The sequence below is a fragment of the Plectropomus leopardus genome, chromosome 1, assembly GCF_026936395.1.
Source record: "Plectropomus leopardus strain MGB_pleo_1.0 chromosome 1, ASM2693639v1, whole genome shotgun sequence".
In the NCBI taxonomy this organism is placed as follows: Eukaryota; Metazoa; Chordata; class Actinopteri; order Perciformes; family Serranidae; genus Plectropomus; species Plectropomus leopardus.
The window spans coordinates 14175390-14190483 of record NC_142176.1 but is presented as its reverse complement, the minus strand read 5'-3'; the positions used below and the strand labels follow the sequence as shown (position 1 = coordinate 14190483).

General features: G+C 37.9%; 1 long non-coding RNA gene across 4 annotated transcripts in view; it reads right to left on the bottom strand.

Moving 5' to 3' along the window:
• LOC148190379 (uncharacterized) overlaps nt 1–15094 on the bottom strand; it is a 156721-nt gene that overhangs the window by 13989 nt on the left and 127638 nt on the right. The window contains exons 5-6 of one of the 4 annotated variants that reach the window (XR_015777429.1): nt 10789–10900; nt 3103–3611 (exon numbers count right to left, since the gene is read on the bottom strand). This is a non-coding gene — a long non-coding RNA (uncharacterized LOC148190379). Of the gene's footprint in view, nt 1–3102; nt 3612–3640; nt 4190–8003; nt 8138–10788; nt 10901–15094 lie in introns of those variants that run through there. The other 3 variants (XR_015777432.1, XR_015777431.1, XR_015777430.1) reach the window with 3 other exon arrangements.

Genomic DNA, 15094 nt, shown 5'->3' with positions numbered 1-15094 from the left:
AATGAAAATCCAGCAATTCCTTATTTTCAGACAATTAAACACTAAAGAAAACATACGTACTATGTTACATTCCATTTCTAATATATCCCCTTAAATCTCACACACTGGACCTTTAACAACTCTCAAAGTAAATACTGAATAGTAGATCTCTTCTGTGCTTCTTCCGATTCATTTCTGTTATTCACTTTGCTCTCTGGTTTTCCCTGTCCTGTCTCGCCCACTAGGCACTATTCAATACGCAAACATTATACTGTGTAGACAGTAGATATTATACTATGTGCACTTAAAGGCTTCCCTGAGTTAGAGTTAATCAAACAAACACAAGCTACATAGCTAAAAATGAACAGTCCAATTATGTCTTTGCAGGTAAAAATGTAAAAAGCTCATTTTTTCAGTTTGTTTTCTGGTGTGGGTCATCTGGTCACAGGTACACATACGATATTTCTCTATTGATCATCTGAACATTGGCTGAAACTGAACGTTCTTTGCTCTGTTTGAAGAAAAGAGAAGGCAGTGTGAGTGTGTGTGTATGAGCTCGTCTGTGTCTGTGTCTGTGCGAGTGTGTACATACTGAAGCACGGTAAATGGGTGGCCGAGTAGTGATGGAAGCTCATCAACTGAGTGATAATCTAATTACTGCTCCAGACTAAGATAGATGGAGCCACGTAGCAAAACACACATCTTTGTGGGATTTAATTTGTGCTGTAAAAGCTACACAAATAATTTAGGGTTTTGCAAGAGATATGAATTTTGATGCATGTATATTAGTTTGCGTGGCTCTCAAATGGGGTCTGTTACATAACTCACAGCATGCCAGCTTGTCGGGACAAACTGAGAGTCTGTCGGAACAAACTGAGAGACAAATTGAGTGGCGTTACTGCAGGATCTGATTAAAAGCAAAGGGGTGCGACATTTTGCGAGTTATTGATGAGTGGTGACAGATGTGATGGCTGCCGGTGATGGATACCAATCCTCCACCTCTGCTTTTGTGTTCGGCCTACGTTAATTTTTTATCCAGCTTAAACAGCATGGAACATTAGGGATCAGCTTTCACAAGGGCCGAGGGCGCTGCAGAGAAGGCTTATTTGTATGTAGCATGAGTGTATATGAGCAAATCAATGTTGGTTTTCAAAGACATATAAAATGATGACTGTTTTCTTCAAGAGCTGACAGTATTTTCATAACTCCTGACCTCTTGAAAAAAGATGGCGGTGTGTCTTTTTTCTAAGATATGCAGTACAGAATTGTAATCCATCAGCTGAAGGCATCAAGCGTCTAATAATTGGATTTTTTAAAATAAATTGTGACCCAGAGAGGTCATTTTAAGCAATCCTTGTAATTACAAATTACAATTCGTAACATGTCAAGGGAGCCTTGTGACATGGCTGCTGTAAAATGGTCCCAAGGCTCTGGATCAGCTCCCTCTTTTCTCACTGTGCTGGAACAGAAATGCTTTAGTCTCATAATTTATGGACTTCACTTCTCAGGTCCTTTGCTCTAATTAATTAAAGTAGATGTGGCCTAAATGAGAATGTTAATATGTTGTAATATTCTGATACTGTTTTCTGCTTTGACATAATGAAGAAAAAGTGAAATATGTAATATGGTGGTCAATAGGTCTAATTAAAAATCATATAAAAATACCTGAAGCCTTTCTCAAGCGACAAATTCCGAGTGTGATCGTACTTCTATCTCCTGCAGCATGGGTGTCATTTACACTGATAAAGCTGGCGACATGTTGCCACTACATTTTAAAACAAATTTTGTGAATTTTGTGCTTTCCTTTGCATCAATGAAAACACATCCACCATATATTGAAGCATAAAAGAAATCGCCAGAATGCTGGAAATGAAGTATTTGATGCCCAAATTTTGAAGCCCCCACGATTCTTATGTGTCCTATGATGTTAAATGTTGAAGTGAAACCTACACCGTTGGTAGTAGCTGAATCTATGCACTATATAAACCATTTTTTCCCAGCCTGTTGTGATTATCTACTCTAACCTTTTACTGATCTCCCAATTACATTGCCTAAAATAGAGTTGAAATTTTGAAAACGGTTGAAAAAACATTTTTCATCTGATTCCTTATGCCACTACCACTTTTGAACACAAAGCGATGCAGTCACCTCTGTATTAAATGAACATGTTTTCAAATCTTTATTGCCAGATAATATACTTGAAATGAGCCTTAATATGTGTTAGACACCACCTTATATGAAATTCTTATCTTTGAAGAGTTTTTAAATGTATAAAATGTGCAGTACATTGTCTCTTTAGCATAGATGTAATCCGTTTGGTGAGATTTTTAAAAAATTCAAGGAATGATGCAGCTTTAATTATGGCTGTAATATGTAAAAAAATAAATAAATAAACAAAAATCTACAAACAAGTTCCACCTTTTAAGCTCTCCAGCAAATTTCCACAAAACTATCACAAACTGTAATGTATGCTTATTATATTAAATGTTAACCTATTAACTTCTTTTTCAGGAAATTGCTTGTAAATTCTGTACCTGCATATAGAAAAAAGCTTAGAAAATATATAATGTGGTCCAAAAAGCACAAAAAATGAAATTGTGATCTTTTTTTGAAGTGGCATCAAGATCAAACTGAATGTGAAATGACCTCAGAATTTTGTGTCGCTGAAAAGCCAGTTCTGAGTAGCGAAACTACGGCAAATATAAATAAGGTAAAATAAATGAACAGACAACACTTAACGTCTGTGTTTACAAGCTGTACTGTTTGGAAGAAAGAATTGTATCTTTTCAGTCCAAAAGCCTATTGTTTTTTGTTTGTTTTTTTCAAACAATTTCTGCAGCGCGCAAGGTAAAAAGTTCAGAAGAGGTCTGGCTTTCAAGACTCCCTATAGTGCTCATCCGCAGAGGGTGGTGTTAAAAACGCTGGCTGGTATCACAAGACTTTTGAGCTGCTTTCTTTTTCTTCCTTTCGCCAGAAACTCAAAGCACTGATATATTTACAACAGTTGCATCACAGCACACAGCACTATCGCTCATCATTTGCTTGTTTTTTGAGTTTACTCTGATCTTATTGATTACAATCAACAGCAGGCAGCCAGAGCATAAACAATTTGTGAATCGGGGTTTATTGACACAGTTTGAAAAAAAAAATGCAAAAATATTTTCAGTTTGAAACATTTTGTCTGATGTTGTGGCACAGAGCAACACAAAAACAGGCCACAAAAGAAGAGGCACAAATTGCTCCCACAAACAGCGAGGTAAAATGTTGAGACATGCAAAGGTCAGGTGAGTGCGGGATTGCCTGCAGAACTCAAGGCCGACCGAAATGAATCTTCCAGCTGATTTTCTCACTGTTCTCGCTCGCTCCTGGTCTGCAATAGCAGCTGTTACTTCACCTCCAGCAGCTCTTTTCTTCCAGTTTTCAACTTTTTTACACCGTAGTCTATTTCTCAATTGTCCACCTCCCTGCCGTTTTAATCCCTTCACTTGAATCAACTGTATTTTCCAAGTGTCTTGTTGACAGGCTCCGAGAATATGATTCTGCTGTGGAGACAACTGCTCATCTGCTGTCTTTCTCATATCCACCGCTCATCTCCCTCTCTCCCTTCTCCTGCTGCTCCATCGCCTTCATTTCTGTGTTGACAGAAGCCCATTTTAGATGGAGTGTCCTTTTGCGTCATGTACCTTTCTCATCAGCGAGAACGAGTTTTTTCACATACCCTACAAGGCCCTCTCACCCTCAGATTTATTGTCAGTGTGGAGGCTGAAGTTGACTGCCTCCTCGCTGTGATGTATTTTCATTGATGCCCTGACACTCTGGAGTGTAGAGATGAGCTTTAACCATCAATAAAATACACTTTTGTCGGCGCAGACATACGGGGTAGAAGAGTGGGCGAAACAAGAAGTTGTGTTGAGACTTCAATCAAAGTAAAATTAGGAGATGGTGTTATGTAAATCTGAGATACATCATTGATTTACACCACTGGATGTGTACTGACCTTGCTACATGTTCCGTTATTATACTTTTACTTTCAACCCGTTTTTTGGCAGTCTCCTGCAGATCTTTTCCTCTCTCCCCTCCACCTCCACTCTTGTTGCATCTTCTCTGCTTGCTTTTGTTCCTCCTGCGACACTTTACCCCCATCTCTCATCACCTCCTCTGCCTCTTCCTCGCATTCGTTTGATAGCTGCGTCCTTCACCTTGCCCTCATCTAGGGAGCAGATCAATAAAGGTTGAGCCAGGCCAAACAACACGCTTTCAATGATTTCCTCTTTGCCTTGGATTCAGTTGCATGTGCGTGTACAAGTTTGTGCACATTGATATATTTTTTTGCCAATGTTCTGTGACCTAATTCAGGCTCAAAGTTGCTGTAATTCTGAGTAAATCACTTTGGAAAAATATAAGAAATTTAGAACAATGACCTTGTGACATCTCTGACATTATCAAAGACTGTCTTTTTGTTTTGTTTTGTTTTGTTTTACATCTACTCATAGACAGTTTTCATTTTTTGCTTTAACAAAAACTTTTAATTGAAACGGAACTGAACTGAAACTACCTCACAGCTCTGCCATGAAAGGGCATCAGAAACACCCTCCAGTGGCTCACATTTATTAAGCTCTGTTTTATGCTTTGTTTCAATAATTGTCTCAGTTTGAATTACTGAAATTGTCTTTCTGAAAAATGTTTTTGCACGTTCCTGATGAATAACCACCGTGTTAACATGAAGCCAAACGTGGTTTTCAAAACATGTAATGCATACTGCCGAATGCCAATCTCTACTTAGACCTAAGTTGTGGAAATTAGGCCTTGTTCCCCTGACACACTATGTAGCACAAATTCACACAGAATTTTCAATATTAGAAAAGGGCAAAATAAAACACAGATTTATTTGGTTTTACATTCACTTCTATTCTGCAAATATAAGCAGTGGGTGATGCTAATTCTACAGTCAGGCAACATTATATCACAGAGGACAGCATTGGTTTATAGTGTTATATTAAGGACCTTTTCAATAATTACACAAATATAATTCTCATCTATATCATTTTGATATATTTGGACCCAAGACCAACTGTGGATGCCTCAGTGAAACCAATCAATCATCCCCATGGTCTATAACAGCACGTTCTCATCCCAAGTCTCCTCATATTGCCTCTTTTTAGAGGACTTCTACATCTACATTTTACAATTTAGATATCCCTCTGTCTCTGCTCTTTACATTCTGAATGCCGCTACCATGATTTCAACACAAGCACACGGTGGGATTATACTGCACGTGGTTATGTTTAGACAACACAAGGACATTTTTTTTAATGCCAGGACGTCAACAAATTCACATGCTGGCACAGATCGTTAGGATTAGGCAAAAGATGCACATGGTAAAGTGACGTAAAAAACCTCCATCACATTCAGACAGCAAGCTATCAGCAGATTCCCATATGAAAGTCTAGGGTTTGTTGGATCCATCCATCGACCCTGTTCCCCACTGTATGGGTGCCCTCACCCCCCTCGTATTATGTTATTACCAACAGCATTTCAACCTGACGCCGGGTTGAGGTTCCTTTGGGCGTCTGATGGCATATAATAACAACGGAGCCAGTTCTGTCCAGCTGTTTTCTCAGTTGATGCTACCGCAGAGGTGTATCAATACACCCACTTTTCAGCCTCCCCAAAGGTTAATTTTTTTTCCCCATACAGGTTTTTTGTGTATGCGCAAATTTAAAAAGAAGTGGATGGAAACACACCTTATGTTTCCTGAGTGAACACAATTTTTGTGGTCATGTCTTCGGATAAGAGTCATTTTGCTATCAGAAAAATATCCAACATACAACAAATTAAACTGAACTACAGCACACAACATAAACACACAAATTAAACTAGCCTTTCTGAAAAACTAACAAATCACCATGAAATGTATTTGAAAGGTTGCTAACTTGCTACTACAGACTTTAAAAGCTAGACTGCATTTCACAAGTTAAGTTTGTGCAACAAGATTTAGGCGTGAAGATCATTCACTGAGAAATATTAAACCAGCCTTGGTGTGATAGATATTATAAAATGAAGCATGATTCAGCGACTGCAAAGGCTCATTTCTCAAATTTACTCCGAAACTGAATTGGGTAGCTCATCTATTTCCAGTTAAATAAGGAGCGAGTCAAGTGAGTGGTGCATTTATCCCAGTCTGCAAGGAGAGGAGCAAAACTGTCAAAAGGTAAATGCAAGGTTTGTGTACATAAGTTCTGCTCTACAGTGAAAGATGTTGGTACTTTTTACAAATTTCTGTTATGCTGTGTAATACCAAACTTGATCACAACCGTACATTACCACAGGTGTTACATCAGTTTAACTTAAATGGTAAGTGGCAAACATATTGGAGTTGAAAATGAGCTTATTCTAATTCATTTAACTTTAATATAAATTACTTAATTGCTAGCGCTGCGGGTACATCTCAGAACATTTTACTGATAGTTGTGGCTTTCAGTGTTCAACCTATTACAGAAGCATTTCTAAAGTAGCTACATGCTGATCTTTAGTCAAGTGATAAATATTCATGATGTTAACCTTTAACCTCTCAGCTGCATCTACATGAAGCCCAACTGAAGTTGTTTGTTCCTGTGTTCTACATATATAGTATGTTAAGTTGCATCAGTGAGCATTCATCCATTATGCATATACGGTATATACTGTACATAATCTAAATGCTGATACAATATATGTGGTCTCTTTTTATCTGCAAATATGCAGTTTCCTGCCAAAAATTAGTCAAAACCTTTCAAATACATGCTATCCCTATTTCAATATGGGTAAAATAGTTGTGTGTGTCTGTATTTGGGAGTGAGGCTTCGGAAGTAGGAGTTGCCACAGAAGATGAGTGCGAACATGAGCAGCAGGCCATGGCAGACTTTCAGAGAGGTGCTGTTGCTCCCCCGCACTCTGCCAGAACGTTCCTCATTTTCAGACCTAATTGAAAATAAACAGATCGCTTGGGAGTGGAGTGCAAATCTGATGGGCTGGAAAAGTCCACTACCATTGGTAATGTTTAATCTTATTATGCTCCAGATCTGCTGCAAGATTAATTAACCCAATTAGACATGAGGAAAAAAACCCATACAAAAGTGAGCTCTAGCCTCACTTGTCCATATCAAGCAACTGATCAGCAACGTAACATTTCTGCTTTGAGCCTTTCCATTTTCTCAATATTGTGACAAAAACTATTTTCCAGTACTTGACTGCAAGCCTCATTATTTATATATAGTACATGAGGATGCTACGTTTTTTTTTCTTATCTGAGTTGAAGGTCTAAAGAGAGAAGTTTGAGATGCTATAGACTATAACATACATGATTTGTGAGATTGGGCTATAAACAAATTTAAGTTGATAAATATGCCCATGTAAAGACAAATTAATCGGTACTGTGAGTAAAAGGCTGTTTATAAAAAAAAGAAAACAAAGAATAGCATGCTTCCTAAAGTGTGCACATGCATATAAATTTACATTACTACAAACATTATTTTGTTTGTATAAATAAAATAAGCTGCATGTCAGTTTTAAAATAAGACTTGTACTAATGTTTTCTGACCTAATGTTTTAGGGTTTTTTAAAGCTAATCTAATAAAAAAAAATCTAATAAACTATTTTTTTTTATTAACAACAGATCAGATGACTATGTGTAATCTGAAAGGAATAGCCAATAACAACCCTATGCTACAGTTTCTCAGCTCAACTGAGTGTTTTGGTTTTTTTTGTTTGTTTTGGTTTTTCTACCACAAACTTCACTTTTTTATGGTTCATTCTTAAAGATTCCAAACATGGATAAATCGAGTGTGTGCTATCTGCCCATTGGTGAAAATAGCAGATATTTCCCTCAGAAGACGGTTAAGTCCAAAACAGATCTAAAATTAGAGTGAAAATATGGTAATATGAATTACATTAAAGTTTATAAGGTAATATTATGTTGTACTGTTCTTTTAATAGCTTTTTACCCTTCCAACAAAGCTCAGTTGCTGAAAGAAAATATTGGCAATGTCCATTTCTACAAGACAGACTTTTCATACACATCTTTAGTGCTTCTAAAGTGACATAGTATCTGAATTTACTTTGTCATCTGGAGGTCAGGGGAATAGTAGGTGCACGGCACTTGGACCAGACACCTGCCAAGCTGCAGACCAAACAAACAAAAAAATCAGAGTTATCTCTGCAACTTCCAGTGACTTTTTAGCCAACAATCATGGGTGCATTTCCAGCCATGACAGTGCAAGAATAAGAGCTTTGCTGTGTTTCGAGCTGGGATAGCGTCATAAAAAGAGGTTGTTTTGCAAGGAAACATTGCTGCATTTCAGCCTGAATAATGCCATGAAAAGCAGACATAGCCCCAGTTCCAGTGGCTTTTTAGCCACTTAAATCAGGTATTTTAAGCCAAAACATGATCTTTTCTTGCGCACAAAACTAATCACACATTAACAACAGGATTAAACTGTAAAGATTCAACCGTATCTGCTACATAATAATGTGCAAATGCTATATATCCATTGTTTGCAGGAACATACAACACTAACATTTACTCTGGTAATTGGGTTGTCCCCCAAGTGACCAAACATCAGTTAACTCTCCAGCACTTTAAACTGGAAATTTTCTCTTAATTGATTACTGAAACAATCACTGACTGGTCCTTTACGAGATATGAAACAAAGTACAGTCTCCAGTGTCAAAGTCATAACAAGGATCCACCCCTACCACCTACCTAAAATGTTTGCAGTATAACAATGACATGGCACTTCTGCCCTTGCTCAAAAAACCACAAGAGGTTGCTTGTCATTTTAAGCATTTGGATAAATTACCAATGCTGTCATTTTTTTGGCGAGGACAGGCTCGTTGCAGAGGCACAGCCTTGCACTGGGCTCATGTATATGCATGACTTACAGTCACCTGGTGCCTCACAACATCACGTCCACATGATACAGCTCATCATCACACCAGGCACATATATCAGATACATCACAGCATTACATTTGCTTGAGCTATTTTTCACTAATTATGATATATACAACATCTACATCTACAACAGGGAGATTGTTAATTATTTTTTTGCAATACCTGTAGGAATTGAGACTCGATTCAAATTTAGTGTTTTTCATGACCCCTCCTGAAGAATTTTTAAAAAGGAGTGACCTTCCCCACAGCAAATAGCATTTTAATGACACAATAAATGCTGAAATAGTATCCCAGGCCTTGGTGAGCTTTTATCATCAGGGCTGCTGGATCAACCAGTTTAGGATGTGTAAGTTATAATGAATATGTTCTATAAAAAATATGTCATTGATGACCTTTGTTCTTTACCTGTGCTGTATGTGTCTTTCTTCACTTGAATTACTTGTATTTATTTAGTTTTATTTATCTTTTGTAAAAACAGTTACAAATTCTTCCACTTCTTCTTCCACTACTTTACATCTTGGGATGGTTACCATCTTAAATCCAACATCAGAAAATGCAAAAGTTGATGATGGGCAGCATACCACATGGCAGATTTATGTTAAGCAATAAGTAATGGGAAATAGGTGCAGTCATTCCATACAGGGTAGAAAACAAATACTATACATTTCTTGCAGGATTTGTCTTCATGACATCTACAAGATGATGGATTTGGCATGACAACCAGAACCGGAGGGTATGTATAATCTCTATCTACATATATTTATATAATCGAAGTATATGTTTTGTGGAAATGTGTAGGCTTTACTTTGCATTTTGATGTCTTGATCTACATCGTAACTTTTCATGGTCTCTCTAATCTGATTTACCATGTTGACCCAGTTTTTTGTTTTTGTTTTCTTAGAACTTGAGTGTATAAAATGTGAATGACCAACATGTTATGATGCTTTGAAAGAGCTATTATATCCCAAAGTGTTGACCTAAATGAAAATACCCAATCTGATTTGTGCAGGAGGTTTCCTGTTTTCAAAGATTAATTTGACTCTATTTAAAGTCTTTCCGCCTTCAAAAGGATCATTTAATGTTCCCATAACTAGGCCCTTTTTAAAGCAGACACTTGCTGGGAACCCACCCCACCCCCTCCAAAAAAAAACAAAGGTGTTTCTAATAACATTAATGATGGCTGCAGATAATTTATCTCAGGCACAAAATCAGGAGGCTGAAACTGAATCAGCTTATTTAAATTCTGTCATTATTTTTATTATTTTCACCTGTTCTTATCCTACTGTGACATGTTAAAATTTGTCCCTTGAAATAGATCTGAAAAAGACGAATTAAAAGACAGAATATGTAGTTCTGTCTCACACAGGCTCCACCCTCAACTGGACTCTATGGGTAATCCCCTCCTTTGATAGTGAGCATGCATGCGCCTACTGAAATTTGCATATCTATAGCCCGTCAATCGAGACTTGCCTACCTGAATCTGTGCAGAACCTGCAGTATATAAGGAGGCAGATGATGCCTTCAGCCACCCTTTTTTGTTTCCAGTCGTGGCGATTGCTTGTTTGTGTGCTTCAGGGATCATGTGGCATGATAGGCCCTATCCAACAGACCCCTTGTGTGAAGGCTTTGTGAGAGCAACTCCCAAAGGCAGATGGGCAGGTAAACAGGGACCCTCCCACTGTGGTCATTGCACACTCTACAGTTGATAGCATTATTCAGCATGAGTGATCAGGACATATGTACGGCAATGCTGTGATCCACACCCTATTTGTTAACGCAGGTCTATCTCTTGGAAATGTCGGGCTACTTTTCAGGGTCTATGCTCACTGGACTCACCGGATTGGTGAAAAGGTTGGGTGTATGTCATTTGCGTTGTACCTGTCTCCACTCTGGGTAAGATGCACCTGTGACAGCATGTGTCTGTGCTCCGTGATGACCCCAGAGTTGTGGCATGCAGGGTGTCTATTGCTTGTCCAGCAGAGGGTGGATCCTGTGTGAGAAAGAACAAAGGTTACGCTGAAGAGGGTGTCACATAGCAGACAGCATAATATACCATGGGGTCAGCAATCACGTCCTGATTGGCTGGGGGATGCGTGCTCATAATTGGAGATTACCCATGGAGTCCAGTAGAACAACCTGGTCTCTTTCCATAAATACCGCCGCTAGGTACAAGTTACAAATCAATTTAGGATAATAATAGGCTATATAATTGTCAATAAACTGAATAAAAAAAAGTGTTAATAAAAGGATCTGATAGATCCCTAAAGGGCAGGTGGGATTCATGGTGGTTAGGTCCAACAAGCACTTGACTTTCAACCAGGAGCCTGGTGTTCGCTTCTTATGAATGTAGAGCCAGACTATTATGTTTCTTTCTGAACCTAACCACCTGCTTTGGTTAACATCCCCATTGGTTTTGGCATTCAGGAGTGTCAACATCAGATGCAAGAGGAAATTTAGAGCATAATGCGAAGATGTGAAAGTCCATTGACAAAGCAGTGATACGTGACGAGCTGGGTAGAGAATGTGTTGAGTAGAGTTCTCTGCCTGTGCTAATCGAACAAGGGTTACAATATGGTAACCTTCAATTTTTTATCACAGAATTTCCACGGTTATGGAAAACCTGGAATAGTCATGGCAGAAAAGCAGTAGAATTAGTCAAAATCATTGAAGGTTTTGAAAAAGCCATGAATTTTTATTGTGTATTATGAAATTGTTAGAGTACTCTTCGGTGGATAACTTCCCACATAATTTAACATAGCAGCAAATTCATTTTTTGGAGCTGTCAACTCTAGCTTTAATATGCATGGATGTGTGATCTTCTGTTTACCATCACGTGTCATAATTTTCTACCTGTGTTCTGTCTCTGTCTTCATGTATGCCAGCTTGTTTAAATGGTGTTTAAATAGAGTATGAATCTGATATGTTTGAAAAGTTGGGAGATATTGTATATAAAAATGTGTCCTGATATCAGTATGTGGTTAGTTTACTCATTTGTTGTCAGTGATTTGCATTTTTGTCTGAAACTAATATTACCTTATGCTGTACAATAGTTTTGTTCTTAATTGTTTCTCATTAATAAGTTAATTAGACTGTGCACAGTGGCTATTAGTGTTGTTTTTAATTGAGCCACTGTTCCTCATCATTTTTATTTTATGATAGAGGTTATAAAATATGCAGACCAAAACTCAAGAGATGCTACAGAGTCAACTACTTTGAAGTGTATCCAAACATGACCTGTTAGCAGCCAAAAGTCAGTCAGAGATGCTCAAGCTTGCTCTTGAAAAGAAGAATTTCAAATGCTGCTATGGCCATGTTGTAAGTAATTGATGAGAAGCACGACATCCGACAAGTACTAGCAAAAATGTAGCAGCCTCTAAATATTTATGTTCGCATTTATTTTTGATACATTTTAGAGGAGATAAATAATAAGGTTTGGTCACATTTTGATTAAAGAGGCTGAATTATGCAATTTGCTTCCACTAAGTTTTGATAAGTGACCACATTTCCCGGCATTCTAGGAAAGAGAATTACATCATTTCCAGCCATTTCTTTCTCCAAGAATTTAAATTTTATGTAAGAAATACTGGAGAAAGACGGATGAAAACAAAATGAAGAAACCCAAAGCATTACATATCAAAGCAGCCTGTCTGTTTGGAATGACTTCAGACAACACTTTGGTTTCTCTTTAAAGTACAGCCTCAGGCCTTTCCTTAACTCTTTCGTGTAACTCCTGATCCCATTCCAGTTGTCTGTCTCTTCAGGATGTGAGCTGAGTGGGCCGAGGTCCTCAGCAAGGGTATTCTCCTGCTCAGTGTTTTCCAACTCATCCTCTTGCATCATCATCATTATCATGCTAAATAATTCAACAGCTTGGTTTACAATATGACCCCCCTGCACTCTCTCTCCCTCTTTTTCCTCCTTTCTTCTCCCTCTCATAGTTAGGAGATAATAACAGAATAACCTGTTAATGCACACCTACAAAGATGCAGCTCTCCTCTTGTGTACCTGGTCATTTACACATGCGCGTGCAGTCCCACTCACATTAATGCAGCCCACATACTGTAGTGGACTGATACTAGTACTGGTCATGATAACAATGATTAATGTGTTCATTCTCTCACATCTACTCTCACTGACTGAGTGCACTGATAATTGCTTGTTGCAGATACTGCCCTTCTCCGAATCTCAAAATGTTTATATGTACAATCCACCTGACAAAGAGCCTCTGGTCTTTAAATAAATCCTGAACAAGGTATTGAAACGCATAGGGAGCAAAAAGGTCTTTATGTTTCTCTTTCTGTCTATTCTGTGCTCTCATTAATATTTCCATATCTCTGTCTATTCCTCTTAACAGATATCATTCAACAAAAACTGAATAGTATGCATTAAGAAAACAGGAGTGTAAGCAGTAAACACCCAGATACATGCAGTCACATGAAAGAATTTGATTCAGTTCACTGGCTCTGCTCATTAACTATGGCATACTGTTTGATTTCTGATTGAAACAATAAAGTGTTATGATTACACTAAAGCTGTTGATGTGGCCTGTTTCATACAATGCAAAACAGGAGATAAATAACTGTGCATTAAGTGCCCTTACACCTGCCACACCAAATGGAAATTTAGGGTTTCTCAGGACTAAAATTTAAACATAATAACCAACTGCCATTAAGTGCATCGTCATTGCCATCTGCCTTTTTTTTTTTTTTGCGCATTGTTTATTTGTGAGTGGAAACCAGGCTCCCAGGTAAGCAGCTCACCCTTGCAACAGTGTTTTACCCATGGCCACTTGCGGTATTGCAAAAAAAAATATCCTGAGGCCCTGAAAACATTTTCCCAATAGACCACCATTATAAAAAAGATTTCTGTAAAACTGTTAAAACTCTTTCTGTTCTGAATTTTTGAGACAAGGTGGTTTCATATTTGTAAAACTCTTCAAGAGCAGAGATGGGCAATGAGTGTTTGATGAGCGGACCTGCCGGAGAAAAATCACTGCGCACATTCAGTGGGCCGCCTGCAGGGGAAGTAAACCCCAAAGCTAGAAAAGCGTTTGGCGTATGCACCAGGCGAGCAACTCCATTGGAATGAATAAGCATGATCGTTAGTCTACCATCTAGTTATTATTAAAGTCTTTGGTGGAAACTTGAACAAAGGTAAGAACAACGATGCATCTTATGAGGGGCTCTTTGCAAGGGTGAATCACAGCAGAAAATATTACAGTACAATAAACAATACATATAAACTGCAAGACTCCGTCAAAAATAATTAAAATAGGGTTTAAAATGACCAAAGATTGGTTCTCTGTCAATATGCAACCCTACTGGTCAAAATAGCAGTGATTTTTGTCAGAAAATAATTTTCACTGTTGGCTGAGTGCGATGAACAAAAAGAAAATGCAAAAAAGTGCAATGAAAACAGATTTTGCAAAGAAATCATGTTGTACTTGAATCATGTCACATAAATGTCATTCAAGCTTCCGCTCCACTAAAGGGAAGAAAAACAGTGGCAAATGAAATCACTAGATGTGTGGGCTGATGACAAGACTGTAATATTCCTCACATTATTGTTATGTTTATTATATCATTATTCAAGGCCTGACTTCTGCTATTTTGAGAACTGTTTACCTTGATGCACCCAACTCCTCATATTTAAATACAAGGGTATAGTTTTTTGTGTTTTTTTTAAACATTATGGGGGAACAAATATTAAGTGGAGGGTCTAGGGGTCCTCCTCTGTTTTATGTGTCAAACACTTAATTTTGTGCATTCTGGTGAATTTTTTTTTCTGCATCAATTTCTGATGGAAATGTTCTGGTTCTTCCTGCCTCAACCATGCACATGCTCTTAGTTTTTTTGTTTTTGTTTTGTTTTATGCAGATTGTTTCCACTTCTTTTGAGGTGTCATGATCTAACAATCCTTCTTAACTGGAGGCATTGATGCATCTCTGAGTTGTGATCTAGGAATTTGTCAAAATAAAAGAAAAAGTTTTATCAGAAGAAGGGGTGTGTGTGTGTGTGTGTGTGTGTGTGTGTGTGTGTGTGTTAAAGAAAGCTTGACCACAGAGCGGTGTTCAATAAAACAAAGGCAATTGCTAAGGATATCTTTCACGTGGAATTCACAGGAAGAAATATACTCAACAACTGACTTACTGGTATCCCTAACTATTGGCAAGAAAATAATTCTG